At 45.0% G+C, this 13,114-nt stretch overlaps 1 long non-coding RNA gene across 1 annotated transcript in view; it reads right to left on the bottom strand.

Annotated features, from left to right (window-relative positions):
* The window catches only part of LOC144752037 (uncharacterized), a 287,174-nt gene extending 278,691 nt beyond the window's left edge, over nucleotides 1-8,483 (bottom strand). Inside the window, exon 1 of the long non-coding RNA XR_013594011.1 lies at nucleotides 8,269-8,483. This is a non-coding gene — a long non-coding RNA (uncharacterized LOC144752037). The remainder of the gene's footprint in view (nucleotides 1-8,268) is intronic.
* Nucleotides 8,484-13,114: the final 4,631 nt, after the last annotated feature.

Raw genomic sequence — 13,114 nt, 5'->3', positions numbered from 1 at the left:
CGGACCGCGTGGCCTCCACCAGCTCTCAAAGGCTGCGTTGAGCCTTGTTTCGTCACTGGAGAGGGATCCCTCTGGCTCCAGGTTGTTTGCTTGGTTGATTGATGTATTTCTGCCAGCTGGGAACGGATACTTGGTGCAGCTGGATAGAGATATAGAGGACGGGGGAATAGAGCCGCTTCAGCAGGCGGCCATCTTTCTTGGCGGTCAGCCTAACTTGTGTTTTTAGTCATGACTATGGTACTAAAAGAAGCCTGCTAGCAATAAAACAAAACAAAAAGCAATTTTTTGTGTAGTTAATAAATCAACAAGGTAAAGAATTTAATGCATGATGGTTCAGAGTTCTTTTGAGATGTAAAAAAGGCTCTCATGCAGTGCAATGCATGCACTCCAAAGGAGGCAGAATGGTACACCAAGCAATTGTCAAAAAAAAATTCCCCTTTGAGGTATGATAACAAGAAGTACAAAATCAACAAAACTGCATTCAAATCAAGTAGGAGCAAAGGAGACAATATAAAAATTAGGTTGATTTAAAAATTATGCACAATTTATTCAAATATACATTAAAACATGTTCAACAATACATTGCCATTCAAAAATTATTTTCTTTAACACAAAAAAACATACATCACAGGTGGGACACAAGAGAAAGGAAGATATAATTCCTATACAGCTGAAGAAGACACAATAGTCCAAACAGTACAATCTCACTCTATCAAATGTATCGCTATCTTGATTAGAGTTGTTGCTGCAAGGACTTATTGCGTCACTACTCAGATAATGCATCAATGCGTTTCGGTGGGCATACAGTTTAAAAGCCAACACCTTCTTCAGGACAAAGTGTATGACAATTATATAGAGTGTCTTTTTGAAATACTGCAGATTCTCATGGAGTTCCTCACAGAGGACGGGCAGCGTGATCACACAGCGTTCAATAAGCTGTATCTTTGTTCTTGTATATATATCTGACTACAAAATTAGAAGACATATCCAATGTCCTCCAAACGCCCGAATCCTATTACAGGCGTCTCAGTAATGCAGCCTGGGTGCAGAATATGCAAAGTGTGCATAACTGTCTGGCCAACCCTCAGGGCCGGCTCTAGGGCAGTGCGACCAGTGCCACTGCGCTGGGTGAACACTCTTCGAGGGAGCGCAGTGTTTGGAAGTATTTTTTGGCATTAAAAGCACCTGCTGCTGCATTGCTGGCCTCCACAATTGTCCTACAAAAATAAAAATGTCAAGCTAAGACTGTGATTAATTATTCTTCCTGGAGAGAGAAGGAGTTTTGTTAAGTGGAAGTTTTAACTCATTTTATGTTAGCAGAGAGAGTTAATGTGCCTGCTGCAAAGAATGTGTACCATGCAGATCACAAAGTGCATATAGTTTATATAGGTCAGTGCTTTTGGCAGAGAGATTCGTTTGGTACTAGCAGTGTACATGTTGAAATCCTAACATGGTACAGCGAGCTAATAACTGTCATCAAAGAGCTGCATGCAAACTGCAAAGTATAGATTATAGCATTATGATGTTTTCCTCCGTCTTTCATTATTCTAATGTTTCAAAAAGGGTTCCTTATTATTAAATGTTGCCCCCAACCATGGGGTTATATTTTAAATTAGAACATTGGAATGTTGGTAGCTCCATTGAAAACTATGGAGTGCTCCTGGCTTATAATGGCTGGTATAAGCCTGGCGCTCCAACATTTCAATGTTTCTTTGTTCACAGCTCTGGCTGTGAAAAAAGCTTCAGGGAGCCTGAGGGGATTCCAATCCCATCACGCTCCCATAAGGCTTTGTTTTTTTTTGTTAGAACATTCTGCCCTCTAATGGCAGAATGTTCTAATAGCCTTATAGTCCTTCGTAGCTGGGCTATACCGGCTATTAAAGTCCCTCTACCTTGTTAAAGGCCCTCGCCTTCGGCTTGGGCCTTTAACGCTGGAGAGGGCCTTTAATAGCCGGCATAGCCCTCTACGGCGGGCTAGAAGGCTATATTCTGAGTCTGTGCTTCTCCAGACCAAGCACTCTTAAACTATAATGTCTACCAGTATGGATGACAAATGACTCACCTTGTAGTCTTCTGGCTTATGTAACATTTCCTATACACTGATTTACACACATATGATTGATTGTCTCTGTGTATTGTGTGCGTGATGTAAAGCGCTTTGACGCCCTACACTGGTATAGGTGGCGCTATATAAAAAATGAAATATATCTGAGAGAGAGAGTGGTTATGGAGACTTGAGGGGGCACTGTTAAAGGGTAGTAGTGAGGGAGTCTGTGGGGGGCACCTGTGAGGGGTGCCAACAAACATTTTCGCACAGGGCACCACCAGTGCTAAAGCCGGCCCTGCCAGCCCCTGGGCTGGCCAAACAGTTATGCGCACTTTAGATTGTGCAACGACTCCTCCTCCTGGCCCCTGCTCTGGCACTCCAGCCCCACCCACTCCGGGAAACAGAAAACTAAAATGACAACACCTCTGGTTATTATCATTTTACTTTTCCTTTAACTACTGCATGCAGAGCAGTGGGGCGATGCTCCTCCACCTTTGCGGAGGAGCAGCCCCTGCTTTTAACATAAGTATTGGGTTTAAAAATCCTAGCATACAGAGTCCCTGTGTCGACTAAAAGAATCTCACAACAAATAATCTGGCTAATTGATAAACCCAGCATGCACTAGACTAATCATCCATGTCTCCGTGGAGAAGTGAGTGTTCTGCACAACAATTGGGTATTAACTGGTGAGGCGGTACAAAGAGGTCTGTGCATCAGAGGACGCCTACCCCCCAAACATTGATGGTCACCCAGAAGGAATGAAGCTATACTTTGCTGGAAGTGGACTTCTGCCCAGTGAGGATTAGAAACCTCTGAGGCTGCAGGAATTGAAAACTCACCATGACAACACAGCCGCCATCTTTGAATGAAGCCCTCAAAGAAAGTAACTTGGATGGCTTGCGAGTGAAGCCTTGCATTGGCCAATGTTCTTCCAAGGCTTATTGTGTCATCCTAGGTATTGAGATGGGTGGCAGGCGCACATCTAGTAACACATTTCCATACGAATCAAGCTTGAGATGGGACCCGGGTCTGCCATCGCCCTCATGCACCCCCTTTGTGTTGTGACTGATTTAGTGGTACTAGTTGCAAATTGAAAACACTCTGCTCTTTTCTACAAATCTACACCCTAACAAAATATGCCTTTTTCTCCAATTGTTTAAGTGCAAATTGTGAAAAGATCTTTGTGAATATCCGAAACAAGTTTTCTTCCAGAGAAGAGGTTTTATTTTCATGGAGGGCTGCTTGTCTGGCGTACAAAAGGAATCTAAGACCCTCGTTACGAGTGGCCCGTTTAATTCGGATATATGCAGTAATTTCTGCTTCTGCACATATTGCAATAATGAGTTGTGTGTATTTTATCACCATGCAACAAAATCCACATTTCCTGGATGAAAATTTACCTGAGGAAAAATGTCTAAAAAAATACTGAGACAAAAGTGCTTTTTAGTGATATGTCCATTTTGCAGGCAAAATATGTAAAAGGCTATAATCATCACACCAACTAAATACTGAAAACCTGCGAGTTCTGGGCTAAATTCCGACCCCTATGCAAGCACGTGTTTACACTGGGATTGGAATTATGAGTTGTGTGATAATTATCAAACTGTCATTGTTTTCCTGTGGCTGTTGAAAGCTCAGAATACAGGGGGCCTCATTTATGAGGATGTGCGTCACTTTTTGTGATGCACCAGTGGTGTAAAAAATGCACCTTGTTGCACCATATTTACAAAGTGACGCATCTAGGTAGATGCGTCACTTTGTAAACCCCTGCGCCACATTATACCTGCGACAGGTATAATGTATGCAAGGGAGGGGCGTTTTGACGCAAGAAAGGGTCATGGAAGTGACGCAGTGAAATCTATAAGATTTCACGGCGCCATTTTTCGGCCGCTAATGCGTCAAAATCTTACGCCTGCTTCATGGCAGGCGTAAGACTGACGCAGGTGCTAACAACATGGGACTTGCCCGCATGAAAGTACACATTGCTGGAGTTGCGTCACTTTTGTGACACACTCCAACAATGCGTCACTTTTGTGCCTACACGTACGTCAGAAATACTGACGTATCTGTAACTCCTTGTGACATGATGTGTCATATTATAAATATGACGCATCAATCATGACGCATTCATGCTTTCACGCAGCGATGCGTCATTTCTCATAAATGAGGCCCAGGATGTTTACCACATGTGGTAAATACCAGTTGCAGCTCCTCCGGTGCTCTCGGAGTAGTGTAAAAGGAAAAATAAAATGATAATAACAGAAGGCATTTCTGTTATTATCATTGTATATTTTAGTACCAGCCAGGTTGAACGGGGCCGACCTCCTGTGACTTCTCGGAGGAGGGATGGTTGCTGCATTCCAAAATAGGCATGACTGCTTGGCCGGCCCGAAAAAATTATGCGCACTTTGCATGTTCCTCACTAGTCTGCATTACACAGCCTGTTGGGGAACATACCCAGACTCCAATTCACCGTCGGCGTGCCGAGCCACGGCGCTCAGGCCAATCACAACACTGCATTGCAGCGTGGTGATTGGCTTATGGGAGGGAGCCTGTGTGCTTCCTGGTTCCGGCCACAGAGAGACGACGAGGGACGACGGCTGCAGTGAGGAGGTGAGTGTGTTTTATTTCAATTTTATACCCCACCTGACCCCCACCCCTCCAATCTCGTTCCCTGCCAGCTGCTACTGGTAAACACCCAACCTTATTCCGACAAAATTGTAATAAAGGCCTCAGTGTCAGGTTGTATTGTGTGCAGGTAACGGTTACATAGGAAAACGGACCACTTCAAATTAGGCGAAGTACTTTCTCAGCCCTTCTTAACCGCATATTAATTTAAATAGAAGAGAAAATTAGTAAACAAAAATACACCTTTCTACATTCAGGAAATCTGAGGTCATGAACCTCTATAGTTTAAATAGCCTATAGAAGAAACAGCAGGCTCTAAAAGCAAGGATTCTTCCACATTCCCTGCCCTTTAAAAAGCAGGGATCTACTTTTTCTTGTTCAGGATGGGAAATGGTGCTTCTTGTTGTATAGAAGTTTTGAAGTAGCAATTACATGTGACCACGTTAATGCAGATGTACAGTAGTGCGCTCCATCCTCTCACAGGAACAGTGCACGCTTTAGCTCCTTGGAAGCCCGCCTCTCGCCCTTTTGCAGCTCGGCAAAGGATGAAAAGCCCTGTTGAGCCTGAGGGTTTTTGAGGAGCGCGTTCCTCAGCAGCACAATGCCTGGCTTTGGTTCTCAGCAGAGGCCCTGAGAGGATCTGCTTTACAAGCCACACTCGTGATGTAAGAGTCCTCACGGAGCAGGAGAGTGTCGTGTCAATGAAGGCCGCGTCCGTCATTATGTTGCTAGCCCTTGACCTAGAGTCCAGCTTCTGGGTCACGAGCACATCCAAATTAGGAGAGTCCTTGGCATTGGCTCAATGGTATGGAGCTAATGTTCAAGAAAATAGCGTCTCCTTTTACTGGGTTTACATCAGGGGCGGCTCTAGGCTCATGGTGGCCCTGGGCAGGGAGCGTAGGTGGGGGGCCCCGGAAGAGGGGGTCCGGGCGGGGTGGAGCCCACCCCCTCCAGAGCTCATGAAGGTGTTTGGAAGTGGAACAGAGCCGGAGGCCGCCAAATCCCTGCCAGGGGCTGCCACGCAAATATGTATCCATCCTCAGAGGATTATTATATTAAGGATATATATTGGTGTGGTGGCTCCTGGGGTTTGGTGGCCCTGTGCAGGTGCACAGCTTGCACATGCCTAAGGCCGCCCCTGGTTTACATTGTATCTTGTGCATGGAGGTATTCATCAACATCAGCCTGGCTTCTTAGTCCTGTTAGCTAATGACCTTATCCCACCAAAGCATTTTCAATCATTCCACAAATGAGAAGGGGGAACAGAATGCTAGTCAAACGCCCAAGAGGCATCTCTCCAGCGGTGTCATCTAGTATCTGCTACGATTGAACTGGGAAACAATGAAAATCTGTTATTCAGTGCCAAGATGCCCATGGGTGAACTTGCGCTTTACAAATACACAGTGGGCCTCATTTATGAGAAGTGACGCATCGCTGCGTGAAAGCATTAATGCGTCACATCCCAGTGCGCCCTCCTTGCGACATGATTGATGCGTCATATTTACTGTATGACGCATCATGTCGCAAGGAGTTACAAATACATCAGTATAGTGACGCATTGCTGGAGTGTGTCACAAAAGTGACGCAACTCCAGCAATGTGTCATTTCACATGGGGCAAGCCCCATGTGAAAGGGCCTGTGTCAGTCTTACGCCTGCTGTGAGGCAGGCGTAAGATATTGACTCATTTGCGTCCTAGAAGTGGCGCAGTGAAATCTTATAGATTTCACTGCGTCACTTCTACTACCCTTTCTAGCGTCAGAACGCCCCCAACATACATTATACCTGGCGCAGGTATAATGTGGCGCAGGGGTTTGCAAAGTGACGCATCTACCTAGATGTGTCACTTTGTAAATATGGTGCAATAAGGCACATTTTTTAAGCCGCTTGTACGTCATAAAAAGTGAAGCACCAGCGACGTAAAAGTGACGCACAGCCTCATAAATAAAGCCCGGTACATTTTATCTCAGCACAGGAGGTCATACTATCTAAAACAGGGCAAATGTGGTAAGGCAGGTTCAGCTGAATGCATTGAAGGAGTTGAAGCTGTGCCCAGCTAATTTGGCAAATTACCTGTTGGCTTAGGGATGCTTTGCTGCAGGAGTTCATTTTCCTCTTTCTTAACTTCAGTAAAGCTCAACATGTTTCTACAGCTACAGTGTGCAGGCAACCTTTGGTGCTGCAACCCTTACCTCACTGACATCCTGTGAACCTCTGCTGGCCCCTCTTGCATCTCTGCACAGTCATCACAACAGTGTGCAGAGCTCAAGAGGGACCTTCTGCTGGACTGCTCAGGGCATCCCACTGGCCTCCTGAGGCATCCCAGCCGGCTCTTATGTTGCAGGACTGAAGGCTTGTGTCCCATGACCTTTGCCCCTCGGTAGCATAGCATACTAAAGATGTTGTACTATTTTATGTGTTGTGGAAACGTGCAGGTTTCTCGATGTTTGTTATGCTTGCCTGATTTTATTATTGCTAATCTTTTTATTTAGCAATAATGTGCATAATTCACTTTGAGAAACATATTTCTCCTTGCTACTAATGTTTCATATGCTTGTGTTTTTCTCACAGCTTGTTTTCACAACCATGAACAACAAGAAGTAGTATAAGTGCCCTGCTGTTTCTTCATGTTGTCATCTTTCTACTCAGATTTTTCTATATTATTCAACTCTGTTTCACCTGTCACCGCTCTCTTTCTCAGCTGTCTCTTTCCCACCAATTGCTGATACTTTATCATGTGTCCTTTTTACCTGTCCCTTACTCGCCTTTCTGTCAACTCTGACATATCTCCTCTGCTGTCCCAGTTATGTTATGTTATGTTATCTGTTTCTCACTTGCCTGTCTCCTCATCAACTCTTACATGTTCCCCTGCTGTCCCAGTTATGTTATGTTATGTGATCTGTTTCTCACCTACCGGTCTCCTCCTCATCAACTCTGACATGTCTCCTCTGCTATCCCCGTGCAATTTTTCACCTGGCTCTTTTTTCTCACTCTCGCGTTTCACGTCTCTCGATCTATCTCACCTTTTGCTTTCTCGCCTCTCTCTGTTTCTCCTCTTTATCTCTCACCTCTCCTGCCTCCCGATCTCCATTTCTCAGCTGTCTCTTTATAATCTGTCTGTTTCTCTGTATATCATCAGCCCCTCACCTGTCTGCCCAACTCTGTCTCACTTTCTGCTGTCTCTTTCCTGCCTGTCTCTTTGCCTCCTCCTCTCTCATCAGTCTATAATCTCTTCATCCAACCTGTGAAACCTCCCAAACTCTCTCAGTTGTCTCTTTCATGTCTACCGCTTTTTCCTTAGTCTCTCTCTCTCTCTCTCTCTCTCTCTCTCTCTCTCTCTCTCTCTCTCTCACTCTCTCTTGTTGTCTCTCTCACTCTAAGCTGCCTCTCCCAAGCCTGCTTCTTTGTCCCCTCTCTCTCACTGGCCTCCATCACCTCTCACCTGTTTCCTGTCTCTTCCCAGTATGCCCCAGCGTCTCTGTTACTCCCTCACCTGCCTCACTACAACTGTCTTCTCTCTCTCCCAGGTCTGCATTTTGTCTTTCTGTCTCCTCCACATGCACACAGATGTGTTCTTTGTCGTTCTGCCACTCACCCGTTCCTTTGCAGTGTCCATCTTTTCTCTTCCGGTTTTTCAGCTCTGTTAGGTCTTCTTTTTCTGGCCTCTTCTATATTTCTCTTTCCCTTCGGGTAACCAGGGCCAGCCAGTGACATGGAGACGCCTTCTAGCTGGGTTGTTGCTTTTTTGTCTTTGTTTTTCGCGCTTCCATGCACAAGCTGCAAATTAATCTGAGGGCAGTTTAGGAGGGAGCCGCCATGTTACAAATGGCGCGTGGCAACAGCATTTTGTTTTAATCTAAGAGATATACGCTATTCCAATATTTTACGAAACAGAGACATGGCCCATCGCCCGATGGCTACAGAAAGTAAACAAAGCTCAGAGGCCCCTGTTTCATTTCTGTTCCCTGCACTGCCTTTGCTGCCGCCTTTGAGGTCAGGGGCCACAGGGAACAGTGCCGATGACCCCTAAATGACGTCCATGAGGAAAGTCCATCCTTTCAAGGTCAATAAACTGAGTACCGTTAAACTGAGCAATCGTAACAGCTGTTATTTACAGCACTCCGAGGAAGTGTGCATACATGCCAACATTTAAGAAGAGCAAAGAGGGAGATTAAAAAAAAAAAATCGGGAGAATGGGGCCTTGAATCGTGTTACTGGCGTGTATGGACTTTGGAAGTGTGCTGCTGCAGGATTGGACATTTAAAACACAAATGTACGTTTTATTTCTTACCTTTCAGAAGCATGGAGCGCAATGGTAGGCAGAGAGGGTGATGCAAGTGTTGTACACTGGCCTGGCAGGTTGCTGGCAGTGCGTGCACCCCTCCCGCCCCACCCCCCTGTGTGACACCCCAGCCGAAAACAGCTTCCTGTGCACACACACGCCCCCCCTACTCCACAGGTCTTTAAAAGACCATTCCCTTGTTAATGACCCTTTGTTGTTTTTTCACCCCATCGAGAGCCCCTGCATGGCCCCTCTGACTATTGCTGGAAAAATTAGCACTTAACACAATACTAAGCCCTGTCAGCAAACCCCGAGGAATCGGGTTTTTGCTTGCAGGAATCGGGAGGCGGGAGACTAGCCTTGAAATCGGTAGTCTCACGCCTGAATCGGGAGGGTTGGCATGTCTGAGTGTGTGCCATACAAACAAGTTGTTATGTAAACGAACGTGACTACAGAAAAATGTAACCCTTCTGGCAGAACAAAGGTGGTGCAACTGCACAAAGTAACGACCACTACTTACTGCAAAGTTCATTCTGAAAGCAACAGTGGTCCATTTTCACTTCTCTAAAAAACAATATTGCTTTGCAAGCTTATGGAAGCCTTGATGTGTTCATCTGCTGAATAGAAAATGAAAGCAGCAGTTACTTCGAAAATCAGACAATGGAATGTTGAGTTGCCAATCAAAGATTCTTCAAGCTCTTAGTATGTGCCTATTTCCTGAACTGTAGTATGCACTGAGACAATAGCATGCATGGCTCAGCCTTTTAAAGGGACAATCACAGAGCTCTCCAAAGCCCCTTTAGTGTTTGTCTTCACTGTGCACGATTATTAAGGTTACTGGCTGACTCCATGTCATCGGGGACACGTTGATCCTGTCCGGGGAATTCCATTGGTAAATAATTATTTTGATCGATGCAAGTCATACTGATTTGAGGAAACTGGTGGATGTTGCTATCAGATAATTTCCTCCGTGTTTACCAATATTATCTGCTCTGTGTTCATTTAAAATGCCGTGCCCCCCCTTGCCATTGCATTCTTTCCAGATGTAAACATGTAGCTGGCCTGGTGTGCTTTAAAACGTTAAATTTGTTATTTTTTATGAAAAGTTCTCGAGGACGAATGCCAATTCCCCCATAAACTGTGATCCAAAGTGACACCAAACTGTGGACAATTATCACTAAATACTCATTCGGGCCCATGAACCACACAAACATACGATCTGGTCGATGAAACCCCACTGGGGATCAATTTTAGGGCTAAATCTATATGTCCGTTTACCTCTCAGCCTTGAGCCTATTTAATACTAAGCCCTTTTTCTTTACAAATGGATCTACTTTAGTTGATTATGTTTGGTAATTATGACATTGAAGCCTTTACCTGTTCTGTTTATTAATAAACACAGACTTGTATAAGGTTTAAAGGTTTTATCTGAATTTTTCTTTTAGTAAATCAAATTACAGTGTTAACTCCATCATTCTGAAGAGGTAAGATTCGATTTTATCTAAATTAACTATAAATTTCGATGACAAGTACCTCAGGAAGAGAGGATTGAGAGAAAAGGCACATTGACTAAATACACAGATTTATATTTACCTAGGATGGTTAGCCCTTTCACAAGCAAACAAATCTGCAAACCAAGCTTGGCAAAAACCATTATGCGAGAAAGGAAGAGGAATAAAAGGTGTTCCTCCTTTCTTCTGGTGAGCAGGTATCATCCCACACACCCAACAGTCGTTGGTGGCATTGTGAGTGTGATGAAACATCTGAATAAACGTATTGTTCAGGTAGGATTGTCGATGCTTTTGCTCATGATATGGAAGCGTAAAGTAATGATGCTCAACTGGTACTGGAGTAGTAGCGATCAGAAGCTGTCGAGCAGGAGCCACTTTCTCAACAAACCAAGTTGTCACTGCTACAGCCACCATAGCAACAACAAATCCTACAGCAGAAATGGTCTTTTTATTACAGATCTTAGCAACAGCTGATCTCCCTGTAGACATGATCATTTAGTTGTTGAATCAAGCGTTGGAGCTCTAATGTCCGGGGCAGCCGTTGGTTTCTTCACCGAGGGTCTGGACGGGTGTCATTATGTAGGACTGATCCCCCCCCTTGCCACATCAGCGCCGTTTCACAAACCCAGGACGGTAGCTCAACCAGTTTTTTTCAACAATGAAGATTCTTTCCTCGGTCTCAGCTGGTACCGGGATACTCCAGGGATCGTGTGGTCCGGTAAGACTTCCTCAGATTCGTCAGGTGAGATAGCGTGGCCTTTCTTCGTTTCCAGAATTTCTCGATGGTCAGTCAGCACAGCAGGTTCCGCCAAGGTAGGCGACACTCGCTTGCAGTGAGTGCTAAGGGTCCAGTACTTCCTGTTCGTAACTCGAACCGCTGTCCTCGTGGCTAAGAGCACTTGCTCCGGTCCTCGCCACCTTGGCTCCGAGCTGCTCGACCTCTCCAAACTTTTAACAATCACGTAGTTACTGGGCCAGAGTTCATGGGCCTCACCTGAAGACCTGTCAGGAAGAGCTTCTCGAACCTGTTGATGAACAGAGATCAAACTGTCAGTTAACTGTACTAAATAATCATTCATCAGAACACATGGTACATCATGTATGGGGCGTGGCTTAGGAACTCCCAAAATGTTTATCGGTCTCCCAAATACCACCTCATACGTTGTAAGCCCTGATCGTGAATGTGGCACCGATCTAATGGACAACAATGCCAAGGGTAACGCATCAGGCCATTTCAAAGACGTGGAAGCCAGTATTTTCGCTGATTTCAACTTCAAGGTAGCGTTATACCTCTCCACTAATCCTGCTGATTGTGGGTGGAAGACGGCATGGAACATCTGCTTGATCCCTAATCCTTTCAGGACATGCTCAACAAGTTGCCCAATAAAATGAGGTCCATTGTCACTCCACAAAAGTTTACAAACACCAAATCTGGGAAATAATTCTTTTAAAAGCACCTTTGCTGTGGTGAGAGCCGTATTATCCTTAGCAGGGTATGCCTCTATCCATTTCCTGAAGGCACATACTACCACTAGAACATACTTCATGTTATTGCAATGTTCAAGTTGGATATAATCCATTTGCAAAACTTCAAAAGGTGCAGTTGGTGTAGCAAACCCTCCTGTAGGAGTCTGTGTCCCTTTACCAGGATTGTACTGCCAACAGATCAAACAGGACTGTACTATCCTTTTAGCTGTGCTGGCAATTTCTGGAAGCTCCCAAACTTGCGTAAGCAATTTCGTTATTGCTAAAGCTTCAACATGTGCTGGCCCATGCGCCATCTGAACCATAGGCTGTAAATAGGCTATAGGCAATTTCCATTTATTCATCTCTTTATTACGCCAACAGCCCTCATCATCCAACATTCCCTCTTTAGACCATTGCTCAAATTCTTCCACAGAAGCAGACCTCTGTATGTCTAATACTTCCTGTCTAGCATCATGCCAATGTTCAGCTTGTGACTTCACTACATACATCGATGTAGTGATTCGCTTCATCGCAGTCTCACAAGCAACGCGATCTGCAAAGGCATTGCCTTGTCCTGTCTTGTCAGTCACTTTCTTGTGCGCGCTACACTTAACAATAGCTATTTTCTTCGGTTACATCAGTGCAGTCAGAAGATGATGTACTAGTTCTCCATGCATTATCCGCATCCCGTGGAATGTAAGAAAGCCTCTTTCCTTCCAATGTAGGCCAAAATCATGGGCCACTCCAAAAGCATAGCGGCTATCTGTATAGATGTTCACACGCAAATTAGTGCTAAGTTCACACGCTCGTGTCAAAGCTATTAGCTCAGCTGCCTGAGCCGACTTCTGTGGTATACGAGCTGTCTCCACTACTGTCTGAAGTGTCGTAATTGCATATGCAGCTGAAGTCGTGCCATCTGGTAACTTCAAACAAGACCCATCAACCCATAGTTCCCCAATCTACATCTGAAAGGGGCGTATCTTGCAAATCGACGCAACCCTTTGTCTGTTCCTCGGTAAGGAATATACGTCATGAGACTCCTGTGACTGAGTCTGAGTCGCTGGATATGGTAACAAAGTAGCTGGGTTCAGAGTTGCACACCTCTGCAGGGTAATGTGGGGGGCCAACAGTGTCAATTTATATCCTTTCAAACGGAAACTAGTCAAGTGTTGCTTCTTAGT

The sequence above is a fragment of the Lissotriton helveticus genome, chromosome 4_2 (assembly GCF_964261635.1).
Source record: "Lissotriton helveticus chromosome 4_2, aLisHel1.1, whole genome shotgun sequence".
NCBI classification, from domain to species: Eukaryota; Metazoa; Chordata; class Amphibia; order Caudata; family Salamandridae; genus Lissotriton; species Lissotriton helveticus.
Note: the sequence above shows the minus strand (reverse complement) of the source record. Positions and strands in the feature narration are given on the sequence as shown.